Genomic DNA, 9,993 nt, shown 5'->3' on the forward strand with positions numbered 1-9,993 from the left:
TTTTATTGGTTATGTGCCACTACTATACTGAAGAAAGCGTGGCATATTCGGAACGTATTGGGCATCAAGCGTGAGCGTTTTCTTCTTAATAAGCCATTAGCAAGAAACTCGACGTTACAGAGAGAAGAGGTGGGCATCTCTCGGATGCCGTTTATTACTTGGCCTGATGGCGACTAATGTGGCGCTGGAAGGAGTCCTTGCATTGCGCGTCCTCAACCTCTTCCTTCGCTACATTTTCAACGATGTATATACCTGTAGTAGTTTACAAGTTCAAATGTAACGAGTATATATTGAACGAAACAAAAAACAATAAGCCATATACAGCATTAACCTAATGAATTAAATTCGGAAGATCACAACGCCCCCAGAACGTGCCATGAACTGAAAATAACTTGATAAAGCGCACACTCGCACGCACGCACATGCACACAAATATTGCGATGAAGATCCTCTCTTGGACTTATCCGTCATTAATTAAGAAGCTATAGCTCCGCGCAGCGATGTGGGCCGACTGTTGTTTTATTCTACTGCGCGAGCTACAGGTCGGTAGGAGACATTCATAAAGGTGTAATCAGCAAAACGCACGACCCGTACTGTGATTAACTTGAGTAATTGCGTCGAGTAGGACCGAGCACTATGCCATAGAAAGTTGGATTACATTTGTGTTTTCACAAAGACGTCGCTAGAATATCAGGGGCGTGCACGCGCTGGTTCTTGTGCCACCATTCGCAGTGTCATGTCGTTATCTGTGGCACAGTTGTGTAAAACACCGGAGACAGCCCACACGAAAACACCACACGTTTAGAAGAAAGAAAATAAAGGCTGCAAGAAAATCTTAAGAAGATAAAGACTCAAGAAATTAATGTTGCATTGATGAACCGATACACCGTGCTCATTCTAACAGGCTGGCTGGTGTCTTAAAACATGTAAAGCGGACTTAACCTTAAGATAAAATTATGAACAATCAAAATGATACTAAACGAAACTGGCAGCTGATGACGTAATTCCTAAACATGAAAAGTAATTAATCGCACTTAATGAGAATGGCATCTGGAACAAACACTTATACTATTGCTGGATATATGTTTACAGCAATCGTTCTAGTGTTTCCGGTAGTTTGCATGATAGTCTTCGCTTTATCAATTCACTTCGCTGTTTTCACCCCTTTTATATTGACGAACCACATACGCTCAAGTTATTTGTGTTATTTCATCGCTTAAAAGTACAGCCGCTGGTATTCATGTCTCAGAAGTTCATCTGGTTGCTCGTAAATCGTGACATCTCGCCCAGCCTAGGTAATCTCATTGCTAAGATATTTCAAAGTGGAGTATTTCAATGAAGTTCTAAGACTGGTAAAATAGTTCCCATATAGTATAGGAAAGGTGACCGCGAAACGGTCTACTATCGCCATGTTTCCAACTACCCTTTTTAAGTAGTTGACAAAATTTTCTGTATTTGGCTCACCTATTAGTTTCCGAAAGTTAAAATCCATTCAGGTTTCGACATGATTACTAAATTGAACTTGCAATCATTCATTTCACAGAACAAATTAAAAAATCTGGTAATGCAGGCTTGATACAGGAACCATTTTTATATACCTAACCAAAGCAGTCGACACAATCAATCAAAATATTCTCCTGCGCAAACAATGCTTTTGGCATACGCGGGTTCGCCTTTGTAATTCATTCGTAGTTATCTATATAACTAACTACATACTGTTGAAATAAATGGTAAATACTCATCATCTCAAACCATCAACCAAGGTGTCCCCCGAGGCTCTGTCTTAAGACATTTATTGTTTTTACTTTTTACTAATGACCTTCCTAGATCCCCAAATCATACCAGATGTCTCTTATACGCTAACGATATGACAGTCTATGTCTCTCACGAAAGCATAAATATACTTCTGCCACGAATTAGCTCGGTGACTTAAATAATGCCCTGTAGTGACAAGTACGGGCGCCAGCAGAAGCCGAAGAAGAAGACGGTGGTTCCTGGTGCTCGCGCTGGTTCCGCTCGGCCGTTGCCTGTTTCTGTTCATTCATATAAAACGCCGAGCGCATCTAACCTTAAACGCTTGCTGTCAATTGGTGGAAGTGCTGGTTGGAGATCCTGGAACTCTTGGAGCTCCTCTGCCGATTTCGGATGTCGTTCGATCATAAGCAATCTTTCTTGGGCCGCGCATCCGCCAGCGTTCACCACATTGATACCGGCACCCATGCACCCCTACGCCAGCGTCCACACTGAGTTTATTACGCTGATCGCCGTGTCATTGAGGAACAAGTCAACGACGTGATTCATCGTGGCGTTATTCAGTCCTCACACAGCCCTTGGTCCTCCCCACTTATGCTGGTGAAGGAAAAAGGCGGTAGCATCCGATTTCGCGTTGATTATAGGCGCCTTAACAAGATCATACGAAAAGATGTTTATCCGCTGCCCAGAATCGACGATGCTCTCGAGTGCTTGCAAGAAGCAGAGTTATTTTCCTCTTTGGACCTTCGATCTGGGTACTGGCAGGTCCCTATAAATGAGACTGACTGTGCAAGAATGCGTTTGTAACCACAGACGGTCTATGTGATTTTAACGTGATGCCGATCGGCCTGCGTAATGCACCTGCCACCTTCGAACGTCTCATGGACGACATTCTTAGAAGCTCAAATGGCACACGAGTCTTTGCTACCTGGACGTCGTCGTAGTCTTTTCGAAGGACTTTGCCAACCATCTGACCCGCCTCGCAAGCGTCCTAACTTGCCTTTCAGACGCTGGACTGCAGCTTAATTTGGAAAAGTGCCACTTTGCCGCCCGCCAGCTTACCATCTTAGGACATGTTGTCAGTAAGGACGGTGTTCTTCCCGACCCTACCAAGCTTCGCGCCGTCGCCGAGTTCCCCAGGCCGTGTACGCTGAAAGAACTCCGTAGCTTTGTGGGCCTGTGTTCGTACTTTTGCCGATTCGCGCGTAATTTTGCGTCCATAATCGCCCCCTTAACGCAGCTGCTTGCCAACAGCCAAGCCATTTCGGCATGGTCTACGGCTTGCGAAGACGCGTTAGCCACATTACGCCATCTTTTGATATCCCCACCTATCCTGCGCCACTTTGACCCGGACGCTCCTACAGAAATCCACACGGACAGCGTAAGTCTGGCTTCGAAGAGTACGTCGTCTCTTACACTAGCCGCACTCTCACCAAAGCGGAAACGAACTATTCGGTCACTGAAAAAGGGTGTCTTGCACTCGTTTGGGCAATCACCAAATTTCGACCTTACGTATATGGCCGTCCATTCGACGTAGTGACTGATCACCACGCCCTGTGCCGGTTGTTGTCATTAAAAGACCCCTCTGGTCGCCTAGCTCGTTGGGCGCTTCGTCTACAGGACTAGGCCATCCATGTTGTCTACCGGTCAGGCCGTAAGCATTCGTATGCCGAAGCTATTTCGTGCTCACCACTGCCCGGTGAGTATGGCGCTCCGTCTGTCTCCAGTTACGATTCTCCGTCTCTTGCATTCGTCGACATGCCAGCAAAGCAACGCCACAGCAACCGTATCGGCATTGATTTGTACGGCCCTCTACCGTACATCCTAGATGGCAACTGCTGGGTCATCGTTGCCGTAGACTACCTCATGCTCTACGCCGAAACTTCAGCGCTCCCGGCGACCACAGCACGTGAAGTCAGCTTGTTCATCCTTTGCAGCATTGTTCATCGACACGGTGCGCGTCGCGAGCTACTGAGTGACCGTGGTCGTTCATTTCTCTTCGAAGCTGTAGAAGCCCTCCTTCACGAATGCAACATTATTCATAGAACTACAAGCGCCTATCATCCGCAAACCAATGGTATGACTGAACGCTTTAATCTCACTCTCGGCGACATGCTCGCCATGCACGTTTCCGTTGGCCACACTAACTGGGACCGCATCCTTCCATTTGTTACGTATGCTTACTATAGCTCCAATCAGTCTACCACGGGATTCTCTCCCTTCTATCTTCCTTGTGGTGGCGAACTTTCCTCGTTTATGGACACGATTCTTTTGTATTGCCCCGACGCCTCCGAATCTACGACTCTATCCGAAGCCGCCACTTATGCCGAAGAATGTCGTCAGATCGCACGCTCATTTACCGCGCAAGACCAGGCCAGCCAGAAACATGGTCGTGACGCAAGGTTGTCTTTTCCATCATATTCACCTGGAACGTTGGCATGGCTCCGCGTTCCGTCCTCTACTCCCGGCCTTCCTACAAAGTTCAGCTCAAAGTATGACGGCCCTTACCGGGTTCTATGACAGACGTGCCCGGTCAACTGCGTCATTGAGCCCATTCAGCCATCTAGGGACCAACGGCGTCGCGGACGCGAAACTCTTCATGTCGACCGACTGAAGCCGCACCATGGCCACCAGTGCTTCCTGTTCCACAGGTCGCCAGGATGGCTCCTTTTTTGCCGGGGAGTGATTGTAGTGACAAATACGGGCGCCAGCAGAAGACGAAGAAGACGGTGATTCCTGTTGGTACTGGCGCTCGCTCCGCTCGGCCGTTGCCTGTTTCTGTGCATTCACATAAAACGCCGAGCCCATCTAACCCTAAACGCATGCTATATCAACTCATTCCTTGTGCTTAAGTAAAATATTGCATATGAAGCTTCAAAAAAACTCACTTCATGGTGTTTTGCACTGGGAAATGTGATATAAGGATTACTGTCTCATCAACGTTTGGGAAATATACTATACCAGCTTCAGACAGTGCTAAATGTTTGCGTATTGGACTAGATAAGCCCCCTAATTTACTTCATTATAACCGGTCTCTAATTCAGAAAATTGCGTTAGGTATCCACTTTGTCCTTAGAGCTTTCAACTACACATTCGATCTCGTTTCGTAGTATTATGCATATACGCATATTCGCCTTTCTTACTGCGTGTCCGTCTGGGGGAACTGGACATTTTCCTGTGGAGCACCTTGAACGACTCCATAGCTAGTCAATGCGTCTCATGACGTTTAGCCGATTTCTTTGACAAATGTCCCCCTTCATCAAGGACTTAGCGTACTCCCTCTGGGTCAGTTATTGTTTATAAAATTATCATTCATTATGTTGAAACTATATCGCCGAAAGTCATTCATTATTAGAATATAAGTGTGACTCCTGTCATCAATAACAGCAGCACAAAATTCGCAGTGAATCAAAACCTCCTTCTTCCTAAAGTGAGCACTAATTATGGAAAATTCAGTACCATGTTCGCGGGTATATCATTCTGGGAAACAAATGCACGCAGAAATAAAAATATCTGACTTATCTTTTATATCTAAGAGAATGGCTGACAATCATCCGTAGTTAATACAGGTCTATATTCTAGAACTGTATGTTTCTTCAGGCGCTATAAGTGCATTCTGCCTAGTATAAGCATTTTCTCTTGCTGCAGTTTAGCTATTGTATAACTCGTTTAAAGTTTATTTAACCCTTGTGTGTTTGTCACATATGTATTTACTATAACTAGCTCGTCACTGACTACACTACATTGCGCTCGCTTTAGGCTGGGAAATCCTTCTGGTGGTTACATTTACCTTCGGACCTCCTATAACACTCAAAATTATGTATTTGTAAAAGTTGTCTTTTGGAGATAAACTTCGCTCAACTTCACAAAAGACGTTCAGGATTCTGCACGTAAGCCTTGTTTACAAGCTTTGATGCGGAATCTTTGATGAGCTGAAAATGTAACGGGGGCAAACACTCATTTTACTAATTACATCTAATTACAGTCGGTACTGTCTCGTGCAAGCATTCTACGCGTTCAGTTTTATCGCGCTGTCCTAAAATTAATCAAAACCCAGTTCTTATGTCTCTTAAATATATAGCATGCCACTGTGATTAACTTGGCGCATATGAACTTGATCTGGTGGAACTGTTAGTAAAGAAACAGCCAAAGGGGCTCAGTTGCCCTAAGAGAAATATTTCTGCTCGGATATGTCAACCACTTTGAATTTTCCATACGGATTCCCTATATCGTTTAAGAGTCGCGGCAGCCGCGGAATCAGACAACCTCCGTTCGTGGGCGCATTCGTATGAACCGTTTTGACAGTAACATTTTTTTTTACCATCATTGCTTCGACCAACTTGGTCCACTTTCGACTTGATGGGGAATCGTTTCTGAAATTTTCCTCCGGACCTGCCTAATTATTTTTTTTTTTTAGCTGCCTGCTAAACAATGCGCGGCGATCATCTCCTGGGGCCATATTTTATAATTATTATTTTCTTTCTTTTATTCTTTTCCTTCATAATTGGCTCGCACGATTGGAACGGCTATTCGGCGGAGCAGATGACGAAAAAAAAAAATAGAAACGGAGAAGAAGAATACTAGCAAAATAGATCTGCCCACTCAGTGCGCAGTTGCCGCGCACGATTTTGCCGATGAACCGCCTGTGGACGCACCCATAATAGGCAACAGCTTTCGAAGACGCTAAGCATTGTTAGCTCACTTTCTTAAGCTGCAGGTGCAAACACTGCTGTTATTGAAGCGTCGACATTGACGTATATGTCGCCTCATTAATCTGGCAACACACATCAGTCACAAACGTCACTGTCGCTGACTGATTCTGTCTACCTCGAAAAGACAGTGTCCGACTCGGTTTCTCAGGACACTACGAACACATTTAAGTAATATAATATTGAGCGAGAAAAATTCCTCTAAGCAGACATTCCGCGCAACGATAGAGAAAGTGCTCTTCTGAAAAGCTGCTTACTGCTAAACACAGAGCGATACGCTGTCATAACCAAGCAAAACCAATCATTCTTTGCTACAAAAAATGCAGAAAATAAAGTAGAAAGCTGAACTAGGTGGATGCCGGCTGCGGCATATCTGCAGCGCTAAAGATGGAACCACGCTATGAAAGAGACAGGAAGGGTGCAGGACATCAACTGCTTTACCAAACTAGAATCAAGCAACACAGAGCGAGAAAAAGCAGCGATGCGAGTGATAATTAACAGATATATATTCACTCATCCTGCATGCGCTCCTCCGCACAGACCTTGCCAAATTACTTTTTTTTTTTTTCAGCGAGAGCAATAGAAGAGCCGCGCACGCAGTTTCCTCGTTTCCTCAACTATTGTTGTTTTCGGTATAGTAAATGTCAGTCACACTTGTGCTCTCAAAAACTAGTGTGCTCTCGCATCTTCCGCAATTGATTATGGGATCGCCTGGCACTACCAAAGGGTACATCTGCACTACTAGTATTTCCTCTGACCATATATGAGGGAATGCCACGCGTGCTTGACAACGTAACATTTTCACGTCAAAGAAGTGTGCAGCATGCCACTCCTGTTATTGCGCATGACAAAGCGCGTTAGATGCTTTCTTGCCCATGTTCGAAAGGCCTGGACAAAGGCGCAGAACTTCGCCGTGAAATCTTTATCGGGTGTATTCCAATTCATAGTAACATTCTCGAAAATAAAGTCGATGATAACCTCGCGTGCATGGCACGTGGCATAGCCGGGGCCCTGCCTTGTTCCTCTCCTTTCAGGAGGTGTATGTCAGAGATTGCGCACGATATACGCGCGGATCTCGAGAAATGCTAAAGAACGTTAAACGTTAAAGAACCCCAACGGGCCCAATTTCCGGAGTCCCCCACAACGGCGTGCCTCATAATCAGATCGTGGTTTCGGCACGTAAAACCCCGTAGTTTCTTTAACGTCAAGCCATGGTGGAACGTCAACAGGAGTTGAAGGGAACAGTCAGTCGTTGCTTGTTTTCGCCAGCCGATTGCAGGAGCGTAGCTGTCATTAGCTTCGCCAAGATTGCAAATGATATTTCACACGCAGTAAAATACGTCACAATAGGGGCTTGGTGTTATGTAAATATTCATGCCCCTGAATCATTCCTCCGGACTAACATCACACACTCGCCCGACGTAATAGTGCGGCCCGCTCAAGAGAACCCTAATGATGGCTCTCTAAAATCCTACGTGAGTGGCTCAGCCACAGTCGGTGTCAACGTTGAGTAGGCATGACTAGTGCTGCAAGTTTTCGGCATATATTTGTACTGAACGAGAGTGTTTATCCTTCATTAGGTCATTACTCATTAACTCCACGTATTGATCACGAGTTCAGTTGTTGATGTCGTTGAAAAGTCCCGTATTAGGCAAATAGTTCGGCAAGTTGGTTCGTATGTGACCTTACTGGTGTGCCACAATAAGCAAACTTAAGTGAAGATGATTCCGGGGGCTTTTGCATTGCTCTTTCTACCAGCACCCCTACCAGCAGACTTCAGTAGTGTGTTGAAATGGGCTGGTTTTTACATTACTGAACTTGATGGAAACAGCGTTACAGGACGGTGACGAGAGGAGACAAACACGACGCAGCAGACAGATTCGCGAGGGTTTTCATTCGAAAAGAGTGCTAATTATCGGCTAGCCACCTTCGCTACTATTCCGTTCGCTATCATGGTTGGTCAGCGTCATTTCTGATGAATTGGTTAATGTTCCGAAATCTTTGTGAATCAAGACCCATTTTTTTTCATCAGCCGCAGCCTTTTAGCAGAATTTGTTTCCATAGCATCTCTCTGTCACCGGCCAGTGCTTTAGTTATCGCATTGTCTTACGCCATAGTTGGCCTGTACAGTTCTTACAAATCATTCGCGGGTAAGAGCGTCTTTGTTGTGTAAGACCTCGTCCCATGGTTGCAAAGCTGATCGTACGCTTGAGCGTCTCGTGAGTAGAAACGCAAACCAATCGTTATAGCGAACGTTTAGTAACAAATGGTGATCGGCCATTGACCAACAACGTTTACGAACGAAAAGCTCTTTCTCTTTAAGACGTTGTTTACAGGCAGGCGTTATTTGTACTGCCGAGGCTGTTAGAGTTACTATTTATGATCATATTATGTTTTCCTTTGCATGTGCAGCGACAATGGCGGGAGAGAAGATCAAGTCCCTGTAATGGTAAGTACAACAATTTAACCAACGCAGTAAAGCAAGAACACTTCACGAATTCGTGCGAACAGCGTGAAATAAACGTATAAGCGCAGAGACGCTAATCGATGTCGTCGTATGATTTGCTGGTGGTAAAACCCTAGCAGTTCCAGTCAGAAGGCATTGTCCCAATAAAGAGAACAGCAAAATCTAACGAAGCACGAATATAATACCCTTGTTCAAAATTTTGTAAACCACATTCCAACTGGGAACACGATTCATGAAATTCAAGGCGCGGCTTCCAATGTATCTGGCCTTTTTCATTGCAGGAACAGTCACTCAATTTATAAGAGATAATACCGCTATGCAGAAAATGCCGCTCGTTACGCTAAATCAGCTGTTTGAATGCTTTATTCGCACTTAAATAAAAAATGCATATATAATCGCTTCCTAAATTTTTTTTCTTGACTACGCTCGATAAAGAAATCAGAACTTCCATCTAGGTTTGATTGCGCAGCCATGGGACAGTAAGCTTCAGATACCTCAAACGCTAATGACAGGGTTATTCGCTGTTTTCTTCCCAGGCTACCGGGGTTAACGTCTCACAAGGTCGTGTGTATTGTACCCTAAATACATATAAACAGCTGCCGAGCAATCCCAATGTAATAAGGCGAATACAGCTGCACAGGTAGAACTGGCCGAAGCAGGGTGTTTTCCTTAAACGCCAATTTTCACTTGCTCTCGGCACTCGGTAGTATTACCATTAACTCTAAAAGGTTGCGTAGAATGTACACCTTTACTTTGCCTCTGTGTGTGGCCAACATTTTTCACCGGGGCACTTGTAATAGGCTGAGGCAAAGCAGAAAAGAAATTCAAGATTGCTGCTTCTCCTCCACAACTCCGCTTCCAAGGGTCGTTGCTCTATCTAAATCTCTCTCGCCCGCTGAAGTCTCAGCAATGAGCATACTTCGCGAAGAGGCTTTTTTCACACGCACCATTAGCATCTGCGCGCTCTCGACAGTTGAATAAAAAAGGGATACATGGGGGAAGAGAGAGAAATACATAGCACACACAGCACGATCATTGAGAAGACTGCGAAGAGAAAGAACTACG

At 45.0% G+C, this 9,993-nt stretch overlaps 1 protein-coding gene across 2 annotated transcripts in view; it reads left to right on the top strand.

Annotated features, from left to right (window-relative positions):
• LOC126547956 (RYamide receptor-like) overlaps positions 1-9,993 on the top strand; it is a 428,248-nt gene that overhangs the window by 105,233 nt on the left and 313,022 nt on the right. For both annotated transcript variants that reach the window (XR_008609184.1, XM_050196020.2), the window contains exon 2: positions 8,874-8,910. The gene's annotated coding sequence lies outside the window, so the exon portion shown is untranslated. The remainder of the gene's footprint in view (positions 1-8,873; positions 8,911-9,993) is intronic.

The sequence above is a fragment of the Dermacentor andersoni genome, chromosome 1, assembly GCF_023375885.2.
Source record: "Dermacentor andersoni chromosome 1, qqDerAnde1_hic_scaffold, whole genome shotgun sequence".
Lineage (NCBI taxonomy): Eukaryota > Metazoa > Arthropoda > Arachnida > Ixodida > Ixodidae > Dermacentor > Dermacentor andersoni.